The following is a 20,980-nucleotide window of genomic DNA, read 5'->3' as shown; positions in this document are numbered from 1 at the left end:
TTATTTCAATATTACTAAACACTCTTATGTCCACCTATGCTCTTTGGTTGTAGATTTTTCCAGCAAAATGTAAGATGACAGGTGTGTGTTTGTGTGTAAGTGATTGATGTGTCCGGTGTTTATCCAGTTTACATTTACTATAGCAGCTGTTCTTTTAACACTAATCATAAAAGTCAACACAGCTGAGACAGGACACAGTGCTACATCTCTAGGACAGACACTATTGTTCTTGATGATGGATGTGTGGAGTAAAGACACAAGCCATGACATTAAACCCTTTCAATCCTATTTGTTTCGTACTATATTGATAACCTTTACAACAATAACTCCATTGATCATTTAAAGTGGCTCATCCACAATGGGTCTTAATGCTTTACAGAGCTTTGGTGTACGCTCTCGTGTTTCACCATCATTTTGGGTGGAATGTGCTCCATTGTCTGTTTTATTTGCTCTTATTTTAAGGGATGCAGATCTTCCTGTTTTCGGTTTTACTCTGGGGCTTAATTTTCTCCTTCTTTAAACATCTTAAACAGTGATGGCTTTGATTGACCTGAGGGCCTCAGAAACTGCTGGAAAATATCTCCAAACTCACGCTGATAGCATCTTCCAAGCTTATTTGCCCTAAATGTCTACATGTGTGGTGGGAAACACTGTGTATATAAAGACTTTTAGTTGCTCGCATTTGTTAGATGGAAAACACACTTCTAGAAATGCACCTTTGATGTACATCTTGTTTTTTCAGACCACAGGTGGCCTGTTTCATCTTTCATTTCATGTTTAATGGTCGGTGCTGGTACCGTTTCATCCGAGGTGGTGCATTTGAAGAACACAAAAAAAAAACACACCATAACACTTGTATGTTAATTTTTTTGATATGTTGCCATTTTTTTCTTTCCTTATCATCCAACCAGTGAGATTATAAAGATGCCCTAGTTACATATTTTTAAAAATAATTAAAATAATACATAAAACATTATCCCACTATCTCTGGGTAACTTATGATTCACTATATGTTCGTGGCGTTATTATATTACATTATATGCATTACGCGCCGATTGCCTACGAAACACAGACATTTGATGCAGTTTTACTTACCACCTGCGACACTTGATCTGGTTGTTTTATCACTGGAACCGCCCCATTTTAACGAAATCCAATGTTAAACAAACACACTTGCTCAACTTCGCTGCTACCCTAGATAAACAAACTATATCTATTGTTCCTATAGTGCTGGGTTCTTTGGGAAGCTAAACAAGCTTATATTTCACTCACAAACAACAACACACATTTTTGGTGATGTTGATTTCGTGTCAGCTCTTAGATGGCGTGTGCAGGTTAAGTGCCCATAAAAGGACTTCCACTGTACTTCCATCACTTGTTACACAACAGTATCAGTAGTTGAATAAAACTTTCCGAAACGTAGGAACCCCGGGAAAGTGCATTCAACACAGAAATGCTTCGTCATATGTCCAAATGGTTCTTTGAACCTTTGTCCATGTTTAGCATGAGGAATCCAACTCAAGGCGGGGTGCACGATTTTTGATAAGCGCTTTCGAAAAGGAAGTGTCGGGCCGAGTACCAAAACACATTTCTAGCCAATCAGCAGCAAAGGGCTCGTTATAGTTGTGCGTAGGGCCTATGGCGTAACCTCAACGTCATAGGTTCCGCGTCGGTTTTCATTTATACTTTTGCGTCGTCCTCCGCATTGACATGCAAACGCACGCGCAGACTGCTGGTAGGCAGTGTGACGTCAATGAAGAAGCAGCTTGGCAAATTAACCCACAAACGAAGAAGAAACTTTTGAGAAGACCAGCAAAGGTGGAACAGCTACTTTTGTTGCAGGTTTAGTTAAATCACTCCTCAACTTGGTCCATCTTTGTGGGGGTCTATCAAAAGAAGGTCCTAATTGTATTGGGGTAGGGGCGTGTTTGTTTAGGTGATTTCAAATGTCAACATTGGCTTTCAGAGATCGTGCACCCCACCTTTAACTGTGTTAATAAGTCAGAATGCATGAACTACCGTTAGACCCCCCACCAAGCCTGGCATGAGATGGCATTACTGCCAGTTTCTTTTGAGATGGGAAACCTCTTTACACTTGTCTTGTGTTTTTATTTACCTACCTAAGGAAAGAAAACATAAAGTTGGGTATGGCCCATGCTGTCTCAAGTGGCATTAGTGTTGAAACAAACAATGGATGAATTAAGATGATCCATGTCCCTTTAATTTATTAAAAGAGTTTTAATATATAAATGTCACTCAATTTGTTTTTTCTTGTGTGGCGATTCATGGTTTACATTTGTTTGGTTTATGGTTCACAACCAGGAGCAACTTGGCAGTGACAATGTTTTAGAAATTGTGTTGCAAATTGCAATATTGCTGCGTAAACCTGTTGGATTGTTATTTGCTACCTATAACCTATGCTGCATGGGTTGTTTTAAGCCATTGTTGGGTCAAATATAAACATTTTCTGACCCAGTGCTGGGTTAAAAATAACTCAACATTTTTTAAAGAGTGATCAATGTCATTATTTCATTTTCAATCATTGAAGGCCTTTTAACATGTTAAAGGATTAATTGCTTTCACTTATGGGTTAGTTTGGAATGAGATCTGAGTAGTCACTAAATACCTGTACTGTGTTTGTTGCTATTCCTGGAAACTCGACATTCACTTGGCATTTAAGGAGCTTTCCCCTAATCCATCATGGCTCGCCCTGTACAGTCTTAAGATGTTTCAGATGCACATGTGAGCGGAAGACAAACTGTAGTTTTGAAGACTTTGTGGTGTATCCATTTTGCCGTTATCTTGTTTTCTACTATGTCCTGTTTATTTTTAGACGGTAGTTGTTTGATATTGTGATTTGTTCTGACATTCTATTAAAGTCCCTGTAAAGTCAATTTTTAAACACATTATAAATGTTAGAAATGTTTTGCTGAAACAAGCCACAAAGACTGTAAACTATTTAGTACTGAATTGCAGAGTTAGATCGTCAAACAGTTTTTCACCATTTCTGAGTTCAGGATTATTTAAAGAGCAACTATGGTCAGATTCACAATTTTACTTCCCTTTTGTGTGTATTAGTATGTTAACGATATACAAAAGGTACAAACCCCAAAGTAAACGGTGACGGGAGTTATCGTTTCCAATGTAAATCTCTTCTTGGACTACAACAAACACACGGATTGTAGGAAACAGTTTACCTCTCGGGTCTGTTGACGTAGACAAGACCGACATTATCATAATTCCTCCCGCTTGGTCTCGCAACCTGTAAATTAACTCCTGTTAGCATTGCATTGTGAGCGAATCTTTCAAACATGGTAAGGAGCGTCACATTTCCGGCTGACGCCAGATATTCAGGTCAATCACAACCTACAGATTAGCTGGCCAATTAGGGACACAGCACATTTTAAACCAATAAGTTTTGTACAAAATCAATGTGTTTGAGGAAAGCAGTATAACTGGAGCTACAAAAATGTAGGGTATGTGATAAATAATGTGTTTTTTAACCATGAACCATGCGAACACATTGTATTATACCAAATACACAAAATAACCTTGTTTTTAGCAATGAAATAGGTGCACTTTAAACAATAGCTTGATGACACACTGGAGCCACTGAGCATGGCCCCGCCCCTAACGCAATCTTGAGCATCCATTCCGGTTGTAGGGGTGTATGAAAGTTATTAGAGATAGCAGCTTTACAGCGAGTGGGCGTGGCTTCTGTGTTACAATGGACACGCCCCCAGCATTTGAGAGCAGAGAATCCTGCCTGTTTTTACAAGATTCTGATAACTTATTTGGTGTTTTTATCATTCAAATTTGGCTCGTTGGTTAATATCACATTTTTCTGTGGTGTCACCAACTCATGTGATATCTGACTTTACACAGACTTAAAACATTTGTGCTGGATGATTGTAGGTTTTTCTCAAAACCCTAGTTTTTATAAAGTAGACACAGTGAAGATTGTTCCAAAACGAAGGCTTTAAAAATATAAAATATGCTAGGATATATGGGAAACAACAAATGTTTCTGTAGCTCAAATGTTACCCTGGACCACAAAACCAGTCATAAGGGTCTTTTGTTTATTGAGATTTATACATCATCTGAGAACTGAATATATAAGCTTTCCATTAATGTAGGTTTGTTCGAATAGGACAACAATATTTGATACAACTATTTGAAAAGCATTGTTTTAGCAGCGCAGAAGGCGATGGATTAAGTTTCCAGCAAACAATGCACTGTATAAGCCGCTTTGGATAAAATGTCAATAGGTTTCTAAGTTTCCTTCAAAAGGTAACTTGTTTTGGTCAAAGGAATACTGATAATAAATTTAAATCAATCTTTGTCCTGATCTTAGTCAATATTAAAGATATCAAGGTTATATTTTCACACAATGTTCTTTACATTATATAAGATGATTTTGTGTAGAAAACCGTAAAAAAACCTTTAGCTGCATTATAACAGACCGGGTCACACATGCAATTGTTATATTACAATAACTAGTTTTTTGTAATTTAATGGATCACTTCACTTTCATTGGGCTTATTTTCTGATTAGAGTATCACACTGTTTGCTTGGCAACACGCTAGCCGACAGATTTAAACTGCATTGAAATAAATTATGAGTCAAGTTTCCTGGGCACTATTTGTGAAATGCGTGCAGTTTGCTTTTTCTCCATGATCACAGTATTTGGTCATAGTTGTCTGGCCGATGATGCAGTATGTAAATGCTTGTCTGTCATTGTGTTGATGCCGGAGGCTTTATATAAATGTTATATGCATATTCCCATGCGACAGTTAAAGCTTTGTTAGCAAGCTGTTTCTCGTTCCCATTTTTCCGTGCAATCTCTCTTCTGAAGACACTTAGATGTAGACCGTGTTCAACAAAATCCAATAGACATCAACATGCGTAAATAACTCTTTGTTTCGCAGACAAAGAATGCAGTGTTTAGCAAAAAAACTGTTTTTCCCCTTACCCTGAGATTTTCTTCCTCTTTCTTGCTCTTTCCCATGAATGAAGATAAGCAGAGCGGTTGGAGGTTTAGATTGAGGGGTCACTTCTTCCGGCCACAGCGGGTCAATCGCAGCTCCTTTTGGGTGATGCTTGTCTCTGCCTTCTGTCCGAATGTGAACAAATGGAACGTGGAGATGTGAATGAACAGCCTGACCCGTTCTGACCTCTCAGCTCTCGGGCATCTGTTTCTTTACTCGGTTCATGTTCAGTACAGCATCGCTGCTGCTTCATCTCAGATGTGCTGTCCTGCAGGAGGAAGATAAATGACCATGAGAAATAAAGGCACAACACTTTTTTACAAGCCTGGTGAACTGCCTGCCTGTACAGTATTTTACTGATGTGAAGCCCTGTGAAATAATGCTGCCTTCTGCCTTTTGTATTTGGGTAAAAATTATGTTGTACTTTAGCAGTCTTTCCTCATTAAAATGTGTAACACTATCACATCAGGCCAAACGAAAAGGATTCCTGTAATTTGTTGTTATCTCCACTCGTCCACACTTCCAGATATCATCTCTGGTAAGAGACCAGAGATAAGGCACAATACACATCTTCAGATTCACTTCAGGCCTTTGTACTTTACTAAACTATATTGTTAATTGATTTTTATGTTTGCAATCCCACTTTAGATTTATATCTAATCTGGCTTTAAGATGCTCATTTATAGCAAATTAACAGGATTAAAGATGTCAGATTTTATGCTCTTTGCCCGAAGAGAAATGTACTGAAAAAGAGTCAGTTTATGTGGAGAAATTTAAAAGATCAATGAGCTCTGAAGCCTTTTTACAAATACTTTCTACCAGAAGTCTTTAGTGATAATGAGCCCATGGGAAACAGTTGTCTTACAGTGTTAATGTAACATTTGACCCTTTAGGCTTTAGGTTATGAGGTCATTGAATGCTGCTCATTAGTGTGGGTTTGTGTCTGGATTTACATTTTTCAACTCCACTGTTCAAACAAAGGCGTAACAGAGCATTGACCGGTGCTAAATAAATAACATAGTAAGACTTTTATAAACAATCGTATTTTGATGCCATCACTACCTGTGCTTGCCATTATCAGACACAGTTTGTTAATACTCATCCATGCTAATACAGAATCAGTACTGCTGTTACATGCGCCATAAAGCTTTTAAACATTGTTAGACTATTGTAAGCCCAGAGGTTGTAAGTGAGTTAGCTGTTAAACCTGTTTCTGTTAAACCTATCCTGATCATTTGGAGAAGAATTCAACCAGTCAGAGAATCATGCAAAATCACCAATCATAAATCCCCAGTCAGATCTCACGGAAATTCTTACTCAAAATTTTACGAGTTTGCTAATTCATATGAATTTGTATGAAGCAAAACGTACGATTATAAAAAATAACAATATTATAAAGAAACAATAATGAAAACTCACCACTAATGTGGTTGTACAAATATATACGCATTAGCCACCTCAAAAAATACGTACAAATTGCCGTGCGTTTGCGTTAGAATCACTGCACGTGACATCAAGATAAAGTACAATTAAAAAAATGTTTATGAGGTTGGCTATATTTATTTATATAGCAATATTTTTAATTATGTAGGAATACAGTTAAATATTTAGTTTTATGCTTATCAACAACTTCAAATCAATCGTTTTATATTTTTCCGTTGTTTTTAAAGAGCACCTATTGTCCGATTTACATTTTTTAATTTTCTTTGGTGTGTAAGTGTGTATTAGTAGGTTAACGATATGTACAAACCCCAAAGTAAGCGATGACGCAACATAAATCTCTTTTCTTGGACTACAACAAAGACACGGATTGTAGGCAACAGTTTACTTCATGGGATTGGTGATTTCAATCAAATGTAATGTTATTAACCTTAGTGCTGATTTGTTTGGTTCATGTCTTAAAGCTCAGCTAAGACAAGTGAAAGTTAGATTAACGTCATTTGGTTCTTACTTTAAGTGAAAAGTTGCGAAAGCTAAATGTAGTAATTGATCTTTTTTCTAAAACAATATATATATATATATATATATATATATATATATATATATATATATATATATATATATAAATTTTTTTTTACATTTTTTTTGTTGAAATACAAACATTTATTATCACATAAACCAATAATTCAAGAGTTTGGTTCCAAAACGCAATAAATCCATTTTGACAAATTTCGGTAAAAACGTGTTTTCTATACCAAGAAAGTGACAAGATGAAAACAACTATTTTCTGTTACAAACTTTCACATAGCATCTTTAGGTTATAAAAACTTAAAAAATTGAAATCCATAACTTGATTTTCAAAGATTTATTATAAAAACTGATTATTTTTTCCACAAAATGCAATAAATCCATGACAAGTTTTTATTAAAATGCTATAAATCTATTCAAACAATCGCCTATATAAATGTGCATTCATCTTTGCCATGTTATATTCATTTAGTTGACTAGTTGTACACACTAATAAAAATATAAACATTAATGTCATTAAACAAAACACTTACTTTGTGATATTAAGAACACTGTCATTGCTGCAGTTATACTTGACCTCGTCGCTTAACGTTTTTCACAGCGATCAGCTGTAAAATGTTTTGGTCCTGCTCGATTTTCTTTGACTTTGAGTAAAATTATGGAAAGTTTTTCATAAGATCCCCTGGGGTCAATGTGTTATCATGACAGAAACTTGATGCTGTCGGCCCGGGCAAACAAGCAAAATTGTTTGTTTACATTGCGTGAATGGTGTGCTGTAATCTGTGGAGTGGATTTATGGCATTCTGTAGAAAAGGGGGAGTGGCGTTTATTGCATTTTGGGAAAAAAGGGAGAAAAAATGACAGAATAACACGGCGGATATTGGGTTTTGCGTAAAATTAAGAATTTACTTTTTAATACTGACCTGATATAATACTGATTCTCGCAGTAACTCATTTTTTTCAAAAATGGCGTTTATTGCGTTTTGGAACCAAACTCTTCAATTGTAAAAGCCAACAAACACACAATTAAATAGATCACATCATATAAAAAGGAACAGCAATCACACTTTTATTGTTTAATGCGGCTTTCAAATAGGACGCGGTGTGCGCTGCGCTATGAAGGCGGTTTTTTGTTGCGTCAAGCAAAGCACCACCTGCGGTCAAAGTTCTAAATAGTTTAACTTTTGCACAGTGCTCTGTGACGATTCCCCCCATGGCCAATAGAAATGGGGCATTCAAACAAGCAAATCAAACTGGACGAAAAGCTTATATACTGTGTGTTTCGGAATTCTCTGAGCTTTATACAAGTTTACGATTCTACAGAGACATCGGAAAGAAAAGCTGTGTCATGGAAACACGTAGCAATTAAAGTTGGCATGTTAGGTGTCTTTTAAGTCAAGTATGAAACTTAAAGTTACGTGAAATGGAGACGGGCAACATCAGTCTTTGTATTCCTCATCCACTATTTAACGCAAATATAAACACTGTAGTAATTTATTGAAAACCCAGCCAGCTTTGGTCTGGCCATCAGAGCACAAATCGCTTGGCTGCGCAACCCAGCGGCGAGCACAGCGCACACCGCATCCTATGTGAAAGCCGCATAAACCATTTGTTTGTTGGGTTGGTTTGTCACTCGCATCCAGAAGCTATGCTACTACTAGAAAAAAAAAATATAGAGAAAAGCATATTGGGAGTATTTCTACAAGAGTACAGCTTTGTGTCTAAACTCGTTTGTTGGGTTAGCTGTGATTCATATTTTCCCCTCTGGTTAGTGTTTTTGGTTGAGCATGATGCTTCATTTTCTCTGGACGTCGCCAAAGTGAATAATTTCATTTGTCTCTCCAATAGCACCTTCATATGACAGATTGAAAGGGAGAGCAAATCAGGTCAACCTTATTGAATTTAGTGGTTTAGATAATATAATTTGGATCACCCCATATAGTGTGCATGTCAGTTGAGATGGATTGTAGCGGGTGCGAGCTGCAGACAGAACTAATGTCTGTGGGCAAGGTTTTACACCCACTTAACCTTAAACCAGAGTTCAGTTTATAAGAAAAAATATCTGCACGTCTTTCTGATTCATCTTTATTTGTCAGCGTTTCGACGTGTGGCGTCCCCTAAATTTGATTTATCACTGAACCGTCACTGATTCTGCTATTGGTTTAATTCATATGAGAACAACCGCCTGCATAACAGATTTGTCTTATTTTCTGTTTATCTCTACAGGCTGGGATGTCTGGCGCTGTGATGTTTTCATTTCATATACTGCACTTTATTTATATTTTTTCTAATACAAATGCATAAATACACAGAGTACCCATTAAGCGATTAAAAATGTTGCAGCTGACATGTACAGCTGTTGATATTTGAACTTTTATTGATAAATAATATAAATGATTGAACATGGAAACACTGAACTAAATGAAACCTTTTTTGGGGGGGTCTGTTAGAGTACATTTACATATCAAAATACTCCTTATTTTTCTTAAACTGTTCAGTAATGCAGCACCTTTTTTCCACCCTGGCTTAAAGTCTCCATGAACCGGAAGTCGTGATGGACTACACTCGCGTGTTATTTCCGAGTAAAACAGAATATCAGGCAAGGAAATAGTGGGCGTGGCTTTTGTTTTCCATCTGTGCTTTGATAAGTTATAGAAAAGTAGACGATTCATTCGCAAATGGAACTGGCAGCAGACTGACATTTGAAGGGGGCGGAGTTAAAGGATGCTCCCGCCCAAGCCGTCTAACTGACGTCATCAGAGAAGGTGCAGAATTACATTTTCAGATTTTGATTGAAATTTATGAGTGCATATGAATAAAAAAAACTTATTGATAAATTGTTTATAATAAACACTGCAATATTACATAAAAAAATAAGTTTTGATTTCATTTGGACTTTAAGAAGTCCTGTCTTCCTTCTGAAACACTTAGTCCACTCTGATTGGTCAGCTGGACCACTTGGTTGTGAATGGTCAACCACTTTTGCGTGTATTTACAAATTACTGCAAAGAATGCAAATAAATGCCCGGGTATAGTAACTCAAGACCAAGTACACTGTGTGATTGTTGTGAAACTGACAAAGCTTCAAGTCGTCAATCTTGTGCTTATCAAATAAACAAACCAACTGAGAATAGTAAATGAATTTTACTAAAACATTTTTAAACATTAACTACTTGTCTGAACACCTTTTGTCCAGTGCATGTGTTTTCTTACTTGTTTCTGTGTAGACAGAGGAGAACTGGCCCTTCAATTGAACTTGTTTTTCCTAATGCTTGTTTTCTTACTTCTGCACCTTTTGGTGTTTTTGGTTCCTTGTCGCAGTCACCTTTTGGCTTTTTCACTGGGGGTCTATTGACACCCTTTTAAAGTTGCCAAAGAATGCATGGAAATAATCTGTTAAATTGTTCTCTGATATCTACATAGAAGGTCTGTGGCTTTATTAAGTGCAAAAATTATCTAGAGACAGTTTAACATCTCCATTTACAACCCTATGGTCTATTATTACCTTATTTGAAAGGGTCATGAATAATAATGTAGAGCTCTGCTCTGATTGGCCTTTTTCTCAGAGCAGCTCATTCAGTAGCTCTGTGTGTGTGTAAACAGATCTTATGTGTGAGTCTGTATCAGATGGATATACAGATTTTGAGGAATAATCATTTATTTGGAGATTGTTAATGGACGTTTCTGAGTGGTAAGTTTGTGTTTTTTTTTCAGTATGGACCTGCAAAACGTAACTGTAACGTCAATAGGAGTACTTCAGCCTAAACGTTAGCATATAGCATTAACTAGCATATAGCTCTCTAACTCAGCAGTCACAACTTTGTTTTTAGCATTGTAACAACATTGTACTTAATTTAATTTGTAATTTAGTGTTGAGGCGTACATCTCGACTGTAACTTTACAGTCGGTGTTATGTTTAGATTGGTCTGTTTTCCAGCGGTCTTTTGCATGCACAAGGTTTACATAAGAAGGAGGAAACACTCTTACCATGTGCAGAGCTCGTATGTTTCATCTATGCCTAGATAAATACAGTTTTACATTCTATGGCACCTTTAAAACTAATATTTTTGAGAAAATTGTTGAGAAAGTACATTGTTGCATCTGAAAAGAAAAAACACAGTCAACCTGATGTAAATCCATAAAGCTAAAATGCATATAATACAATAATAATAATACATTCTTGGGAGACATTTAAAATCATGGCAGGCAAGTATCGAATGTTTTTAAAAAAAATTTACTGCAGTATTTTTGGTAGTATTTTTCTTCCGAGCTAAAGAACATAGTTTTAACCTAAAAATATATTTTATTTAGCTGATCACCATTTTTAGATTTTATATACAAATAGACTTCTAATTTTAGTCTCCTAAAGTTAGACAGAAAATGACTTACGGGTAAAATTGATCCAAAAGTGACTAGCTGTCCCAAGGGCATTACCCTTTAAAACGGTAATATGTACAAGTTAAATACAGAAATGTATATATTTAGTACCTTCGAGGTAATAATATGCGGTCTTTAGGTACAAAGCCAGGTTTATGTTTTTAAGGGTAATGCCCAAGTAACAGCTTTTGAACCATTTCTGAATTATATTGATTTATAACATACACTGGGTTCAATAAATACACTTAATTTACTATGAAATATTTTTACTGAAGCAAGAAATATGAAAGTGAAACTAGAAAGTGAGTTTTATAGTAAGTCATATTCGTAAATGAAAAACACAATAAAGACATTTTTCCCAGCCTGTCGGATAAGCCAAAGTCATGTTTCACATTTTTCTCAAAGAGTCCAATTGAATGAACTTTCTGTTCAACCTCAGCTATGTACTGAGGATTTTGGTGTCCGCAAAGCTCTTTGGAATTAAGGCTCGCAAGGGAAACACAACATTTGGCTTGTTTACAAGACTATATTCAGAACTTTTATGTAGATTCGACATTCAACCATACCATAATTACATTTTGAGATTTGGCACCATGATCACTATATTCCCCATGGGGTTGAAACTGAATCTTGTTTCATCTCCTCCCCTCCTCCTCCGCTTGTGTCTGTCCTCCCTCATTCCCTTCCTCCAATTTCATTTGGGCTTCACACTGCCCTTCGTTGTGGGGGTGATGATGGTATGCAGGGTCAAATATCACTGTGAATAATCTCTGATCGCCTCTAGACCTGCACAGTGGGTGCAACTTCTGTCTTCAGATTGGATTAAAGAACAGAGATATAGTAAAACTTAAGGTGGATTTTTAAATAAACATTGCTTTGATTAGAGCGTTTGAGAGCCAAGTGCTCAGATTTTCCCCTCACGCTGAAGCAGAGTCACTGACAACCAATGAGGGAGTTTCCACGTGTATGCGTGCGGTTTTATGTGTGAGTCAGTTTGTCGTATGTTAGGAGAAATCTTTCTGAGATCAGACACTGGATCTTTCTTTTTGTTCAAAGCGTGATAGATTAAAGCTTTTCCAGAAAGGTAAGGAAATTTCATCTTTGTGTTTGTTGGCTTTATCATGCGGATCAAAAGGTGAATGTAACAAAAACATGCACTCAAAACTTTAATTCCAGGTTGCAGGTGTAGACAATGGGGTGGTTTCCCAGACTAAGTCTAGTCTAGAACTAAAATGCATGGTTGAGCTGCTTTAATATATATATATATATATATATATATATATGACGTGACGTTAATTATTTTGTGTCCGTATGGTTCAATTAAATGTAAAAGGGTTAAAATTTCAAAATAAATTTGCATACATTCTCTTTTTTTGAGGACCAAGTCTAAAATTTCTGGTTTTATTTCATTTTGAAAGAATATTTGGGGGATAATTGCAAAAATGTCAATGTGTTGTAACCGGTCTGTGTAACTAGTATTTTTTTAATTAAAATATAAATATAAATATGGAATAAAATATAATCATCTAGTTTAGTGTAATATGATTTTTTTACATACATTTTTACATAATTTTTCAAAGATTATTTACAAAACAGAGCTGTTTTCAGCATGTGTCAGGACAAATATTACAAAAATGCAATAAAATTTACATTTAGAAATATCTAATAAAATGTATTTTCATGTGATACTTTAAAATTATTTTTTTGATGATTATGCTTACATGCCATCAACATGGATAAAATATTTAACATTTTCATTTTTTGGCGCAATTGGCGGTAACACCATTTGACATTTTTCAGGTCCATTCAGTCTTAACTTTCATAAACAGGGTGCAAATGTATTTTTTAATTGCACAAAATCAACATAAATACAATGTGCATAAAAAAATTCATGCTTTTAAAAACAAGTTTTTTAAAAATAATTTTGAATTTCTCATCTTGTCACTTCCCATTTTTGTCACTGACCCTATATCAGTGCCATTGTTTTATGGGTGGTGTTTCCGTTGACTAACTTGACTATGCAGCTTTTAACTTTAACTTAAAAAAATTGACAAAGCCAGCTGTTGGGTTGTAGTTGAACCTATGCTGGGTTGTTTGTTTCGACCCAAAATACTGGGTTGTTGTAACCCGTTGTTTGGTCAAATATAAACATTTCCTGGGTTAATTTAACCTAGCAGGTTGGGTTTGTTCCTTTTTTAAAAATAACCCAGCATTTTTCTAGTGTACTAGTAAATGTTTTACCAGTTGATGTATTTGAATCAATATGGCCATTTATGGACTTCTCCAGAATAATAATTCTGTCATGAAAATAACCCAGCCTGGTTGATGAATCACTCATTTAGTTTGGTAATATACGTAATGTATTTTATTTAGTCTACCATTCTTTTTTCCATTCATTTTGCCTTTATTTGATAGACAGTATTTAAGGAGAGGACAGGAAAGTACAGGGTGGAGAGAGGGGTACAGGATCGGCAAAGATCCTCAAGCCAGGAATTGAATTCAAGTTCCCCAAAAGCGTGTCTGCATCATATGTCAGAGCACTGCCCACTACACCATCAGCTCAGACTAGGCTACCGTTCTTAATATGTTTCTTACACTTTGGTGCTGTCATAACAAATATTTGAACCTGACAAATGGTTTATATGTATGGATAATATCAGGGTTGCCAACTCTTAACTTATTTGGCTTGAGACACACACTTTATCTCACGCTTTCACTTTGCTGAAATAAATCTCACCCCAATCCAGCCTAAAGAAAATATAGCATAGCCAGAAATCTGCTCATATGACCGTCTATCTGTCAGGATGGAGCTTAACTGTTCTGTTTAAGCTCTTTACCTTATTATCTGGACAGATGTGAAACGGCAGAGATGTACCAATCGCAGTTTGCAAGTGTGTGGTCAGGGGCCGGGAGTTTTCCCTGTGGGCCGCTGGGCATTGAGGGCCGGCTCGCTTCCTTTTAAAATTAATTATGTTAAAGACACACTATGCAGTTATTTTACCTTAATATAACAGCTGTTATTTCAGTGGTAAACAAAGTCATAGTAAGGTGAATCATCCTCCTGTTGAAGCTCGGGGAGGACGCCGCTACCAAAACCAGCAATGCAAGCTTGAGAGAACCGCCCCTGACAAATCTCGCGAGAATCACGACTTGCTTTACGGTAACAACGTCACGCACGTTAGGCTTGTTCGACTTTGTGTGGCGCTGCGGGAACCGACCGCCGGATGACGTCAAAGTACCGCGAGAATGATCCGAGACGGCGCTTTGATGTCGTCCGGCTGTCGATTCTTGCAGCGCTGCATGAAGTCGATCATGCCTATAACAACAACTGCACGCGCGAATTTGAGACGTGATTCTAAACAATTTAAAAGTTAAGAAAACGCGTTTGGAAGAGAGTAGGAAAAGAGAATCTGACCGCGTTAGGAACCGGACAAGAGTCCCACTCGGTCAGGTTTTTACTCAAAAAAGACAGCACTGGATGGGATGCTGATCTGGCGATCTTGTTGATGGACTAAGTAAATCTCTTATTTGTAAACTTGTTTGCGGTCTATGTTGTATGTTGTTGCGCTTGCTTGTAGTATGTCATGCGATTATCATTACAACAGTTGTAAGTATCTCACATAATTATCAGGATATAAATAAGCCTAGAGGTTGTAAATAGTGTAAACATGCACAATTTGCAAACTATTATGATAAATAGCAATAATCATGTATAGTGACATTATAACGACCAATGTTATGAAATAATGCAACGTACACAATTAACTTTGTCATGGCATTTTGTAATGTTTACATTACAATAAAAAAACACAAATGAAATGATACGGTAGACATAGACTATAGACTGTTTACTTGTGATTTAGCTGCAATCATGTAAAAACGTTATAAGCCAGCAAATATAATACTTTATTATTATATGCACTCTACACTTGGAATAAACTTCGTATTATCCTATTACCATCATCTGTAGTTAGTAGACTATGCAGTAGCCTAATATTTGTATGAAATTGTGAAACATTACCTAGTCATTATCTTCGGAGGTGTACTAGAGTTGTAAATTACAAGTATTGTCCAGCGACTCTAGGGGTCGCTGTTTGACAAAAACGTCGAAAATGCATAGAGCGGCTTTAAAACCATGGTTCTTGTAGTAAAACATGGTTTTGCTTATAGTAGTCAAGACACCAAGAAAAAACATGGTTTTCACACTTTTACAAAAAAAAAACATGGTTAGTTTTCATAAGGGCTGTTATGCACATAAAAAACAACCACAACACTATGTTTTTATCTTTGGGCCCACTTGTAACTAACCTCATGTTATATCTTACTGCTTTAAAATACTACGTAGTGCATTCGCTCCGGAAAATCCTGCAAATGAAATTAGATAGCCGAGCAGGAGTTGTAACCAATCAATCAGATGAAAGAAGGCTGGAGTTTCTGTTCACAGATGCCAATCACAAATTCCCTTCATTTAATTTAATTTAATTCACATTTATCTGTATGGTGCTTTTCACAATGCATATCGTTTCTTTACAGAAAATGCATGCTTATATTTGAAAATATAGGTAATGAGCAAAATGACCATGTATGTTAAAGCAATGATGGGGTGATCATAACGTTTTTCTACCTTTGAAATGCCCCCCACCCAAAAAAATAAACCCTTAAATTTCACTTCAGCTACAAAGCCAAACCCTGATTTTACACAAAATAAATCTCAAAAAGGTGATAAAGACCCTGACGCAAAGTCTGCAAGAGAATTGTTTGCGTCAAAAACCGGCTGGCTGTATTTTATCCTGATTTAATATACATACACAAAATATTGATTTGAAAAAATAAGCTTATTTTTAAGAAATGCAAACTTTTTACAAGAAGAAAACATTTCCTAGCGGCTTAAGACATGTTCAAACAAGTTCAATGCTTAGACAAAACAAATATCATTTGCAAATAATCTTATCAATTGCGAGTATTAAAATGCATCAGTCAAGATGACTTGTAGTATCCTAGATGAGACTGTGTTATTAGTTTCAAGCGGTTATCTGGGAATAACAAACATCGGAATGTCGACAGTGGCCAATGACGATCAGGTATTCCAGACTGCCGTGTAATAAACATTTAGCTGTATTGTAAATAAAGCCTGGCTAAGATATGATTCTGTGAGTGGCACTATGATCTTCACTATTTATCTTGAATGCAAGAATGAAATGGCAGGTGTGGCATAAAGTTAATTTTGGACTGAGTATTTGTCACTTCAGATACTTCAGTCAACCTCACTGACTCTAAATCACATGGACCGTAATATGATGAGGGAGAATGTGGTAACTGGGGTGCTGTATTACTAATAATAACAACAAAATGTATTATATAACAGCAGGACACGGCCTGTCTTTATATTGTGCAACAGGCAATGACATGACTTTGATGACTGTGTAGCTTTAGGCTCATACTATTTTTTGGTTCTTTTCCATCTGTAAATCAGCACTTTTGGTGCCAGCTTGATATTGGACTTGTGTCAGTGATGCTGTCAAATGTGTGTTCATGTAAACCTTTGGCATTAACCTGCAGAGATTTGTTTAGACTGATGCAGACCATTTTTCCATGTGTGCATTGACCTTTATGTCAAAACTCGAGGACATATTAACCCGTATTGCTTATTGTCTTCTTCTATGCAAGTCACTTTGGGTGAAATCCCCTGCTAAATAAATAATTGTAAATGAAAAATTGTATAATTTTGAACGTCTGCTTAGTGTTTCTGCCAACTTTTCATTAAACCACCAAAAAGTTAAATTGTAATTGCTTGAAATGAGAAAGCAGACAATGCAGCCATAAAAGCACTATCTACAGAATTAGTAAAGTGACCTATACCTTTTATAGACTTAAAACAAACGATAAATGAATACATCAGAAATAAATGGCAATCAGAATGGGATCAATGTCTAAATAATAAGTTGCATGAAATAAATCCTGAACATTAAAAATATTATTTCTGTTTTGAGAATCGTTGGAATCAAGTAATCTATACAAGATGCATAATAGGACATTCAAAAATTACATATCAATTTTTACTCTCAGGATAAAATCCTCCAAAATGTTCATCTTGTCAGAAGTCATTGTCCATTAAACATATCCTACTAGATGGTATTACATCCAAACATAGTTCTAAAATTTTGTGAGGAAATTAATTTTAAACATCTTTTCTATTCTTACTTAATTACTCATTTAATTACACTTTATTCTCGCCATGAAAATAGCCTTAGTAGCTGGTATGAAGTTTAAAAGAAAATAAAGAAATGTCAAAGTTGATTATTATATTTAACATGTTTTATAGATACAGCACAGTATTGCACAGCAAAGCAGTTTGAGAAAACTCTAAATACATGAATTCTTAGCTTAAACATATTATTACTGATTTTTATTGTGATCTTGTATTACAAAAAATCACAGAAATGAAAAATAAAAATGATGTTTGCCTCAAACATAACCCTTCATTGGAAAGTACAGTATGATGTATTTTGAGGTCCCTATCTACAGTACGGTGGAAAGATGCCATTGATGATTTATTACTAGTGAGATATTTGAGTCTGCATGCTTTCTCCAAGTACTTTTAGATCTGGTTGTTGCTGCTGAGAGATTTGATTTAAATGCTTTGATTTTATTATTCCCATGGTAGAGATGAAGCTCTCATAAACATTAAGATTCAAAACAGGTCAGGATTTTGAGAGCACATTGAGTTAATGTGAGATATGCTTAACTGGTAGAGGATTGCGTTAGCAGCATATAAGGTTGTGAGTTCGGAACACGCATAGTGGTAACATGTACAGCATAGCTTGAATGCACGGTAATGTAAGTCGTTTTGGATAAAAGTGTCTGCCAGATAGGGCTGTCACAAATTTTAAATAATCGTTTCATTGCGAATGTTGCACCTCATCGCGATGATTTCAGATCACCACAATGATTGCACATCTCACTAAAAAACACAAGGTGGAGCTATAGCGCATGTATAAACGAGACCGTATCAGATTACTTTTAAATGTGTGTTATGTGTATTAATATTTACTGTCAGGTTAACCTTGCAAAAGATTTAATTTAATTATATATATTTATATAATTATAATTTATAAAAAAATTATAGATTTATCAGAATTTTAAATCACAACAATATGTGAAAATTATTTCATAAACAAAGAAAAAAATGTATGAGAATTAAATGTCAATGTAATAAAACAGGCAATTGATCGTCACAAATTATTAGACAATTAACCATCAGCCAAATTTCATAATCGTGACAGCCCTACTGCCAGATGCTTAAATGTAAATGTGTGAATGTGAATTTGGGAAGGATACCCATAATGTGTCGATGCTTTCTTTTGTGTGGTTTGGTTTGAGAATGGAATTGTGCTGCAAACACTGTTAGTTGCTCCTTAAACTCCTCTTTCAACTTAGTGAGGTATTGACTATCCGTACCAAAGAGTCTATTTTCTCTTTGCTGCTTTATTGCTATTAATGCAATAATAAGACAAGAATGTCAGCATTTTGGGATATTTTCTGAGCGGTGCAATTAATACTTTCTCATATGACCACTGAAAGAACTTCATTAGTAATTACAGAAACAAGATTTTTAAGGTTGTTGTTTTTACCTTGTGGCTAATGAGACCTGATCTGTATAACTGGGGTTTACTTCAGCTTTTACTTTTTTTTGTCAAACTGTCTTTGAATGAAATGACCATAACATACCTTAACTGTTGTGTAGCAGGCACAATAATCATCATCTGTGTTTAGTAACATTTGGAAGGTTATAGAAGAGAGATTTGAGCATAAACCACAATTCTGTCCTTTTGATCTTTTTCTGTTAAGACTTTAAAAGTATACAATGCTTTTTTGCCCCTTTTCCTGGATGGGCAAATGACTTTGTGAATGAAAAGTTGTGGTACATGTTTGACTAAGCCAATTTTTTATCCCACAGATGACTGTAATAGAGTTGAGGCTGGGAAATAAACGGCAAGAGATGATGACCATGCATAAAACGCGGAGATAAGAAGCCTTGGGTGAGACTCTTTTTACTCCAACATTTCTAACACGTCTTCTCTAACATTCAAGTTATTAAGTTATTAAAAAGCCTCATGTATGGACTGCATGTGGAAATAAAAAACTGGATTTCTCATCTTGTCATTTAAATGTAAATGAGACTGCAAATAAATTTGGCACTACCCTTTAAAATGCATTTTTTTTATATTTACGGTAGAAAATGTACAAAATATCTTCATGGAACATAATCTTTACTTAATATCCGAATGATTTTTGGCATAAAAAATTAACAAATTTTGACCCATAAAACATATTGTTGGCCATTGCTACAAATATACCCGTGCTACTATATGGTTTTGTAGTCCATTTATTATAGGATCTTATATCATCCTCACACAGTTGCATCAAAGCTTTTCTCTTTGGCGATGACTTTACATTCATGACCAAAAGAAACACTGAACCTGCGTCCCAATTCGCCTACTTATACTATGCCCTTATAGTATGTACTGCATTTGTGTTGAAAAAGTACCTACTTTTTAGTGTAGAAGAACACAGTATGCACACACTGGGACATACTATCGTGAAACAGAAGTGACGACTTGTTTCCTGGACCACGCTGTAATCCTTAAAAAAATCAGAATACAACTTATCAATGCATAACTTGCAAAGATAACTTACTCTAATGTAGTGCTGCACAATTAATCGCATCGCAATCGCGATGTCACCCTGTGCGATTATATGACAGCAAAATGTTGCAATTATATTAAATAAATAAATGTGTGGACTTGTTAACACAAACTTTCTGATAACAGTTTGATGATTTTCCTTGCCGTTTAAAAAAAGAAAGAAAAACGAATAAAAAAGGCAGTGCACGTGTTGCCAGAGCGAAGATGGATGCAGAGGAGGTTGACAGTGATCTGGTAGCTAAAAAAAAACTCTATGTCTGTTGTATGGCGGTATTTTGGATTTAGGATTACTGACACTGAGCAGTTGCTACATCACGTGGCAATACGAAAACATTTCTAGTTTTAAAAATACACATTTTAGCTAAACTGTGTGTCGATTTTCCTTAAAACCCATCAAGTTGACTCATGATACCATTTAGTATAACTGCACATCACAATATTAGCATCAATAACCGCAATGGGAAAAATTACCCAAATCGTGCAGCCCTACTCTAATGTTTATTTTATTGATTTAGTGCCGCATCATTTAATTAATTAGTTAATTATGTGTAGCTTTTTGACCAAACTCCACCCTCTTGCAGGGAGTTATGGGTAATATCAGCCGTTTGAGTGTCCAGTGGACCTACACTTCTAATTTTCACCTTAAACAGTAGACCATCTGGGAACTTTAAAGGAAAACACCACAGTTTTTCAATAATTTACTATGTTTTTACCTCAACGTAGACGAATTGATACATACCTATCTTTTTTCAGTGTGTGCACTTCATCTTTGCACAGCCTGTCGTGAAGGTGTTAGCATTTAGCCTAGCCCCATTCTTTCCTTAGGATCCAAACAGGAATGAATTTATATTGGGCGCAGTAATGTTGATGGAAGTTTGAGCGAGAGAGGGAGTAGTCAGGTCATCGCCACGTTTTATTTTGTGCCACCATACTTACTCGTGT

The 20,980-nt window shown here is 35.8% G+C and overlaps 1 protein-coding gene across 3 annotated transcripts in view; it reads left to right on the top strand.

Moving 5' to 3' along the window:
* Positions 1-20,980, top strand: part of LOC129418114 (rho guanine nucleotide exchange factor TIAM2) — an 89,688-nt gene that overhangs the window by 14,178 nt on the left and 54,530 nt on the right. For 2 of the 3 annotated variants that reach the window (XM_055173030.2, XM_055173029.2), the window contains exon 2: positions 19,291-19,372. The gene's annotated coding sequence lies outside the window, so the exon portion shown is untranslated. Of the gene's footprint in view, positions 1-12,105; positions 12,418-19,290; positions 19,373-20,980 lie in introns of those variants that run through there. The other variant, XM_055173031.2, reaches the window with a different exon arrangement.

This window comes from Misgurnus anguillicaudatus, chromosome 7 (genome assembly GCF_027580225.2).
Source record: "Misgurnus anguillicaudatus chromosome 7, ASM2758022v2, whole genome shotgun sequence".
In the NCBI taxonomy this organism is placed as follows: domain Eukaryota; kingdom Metazoa; phylum Chordata; class Actinopteri; order Cypriniformes; family Cobitidae; genus Misgurnus; species Misgurnus anguillicaudatus.
The sequence above is the reverse complement of the archived record's forward strand: the minus strand, read 5'-3'. Positions and strand labels throughout refer to the sequence as shown.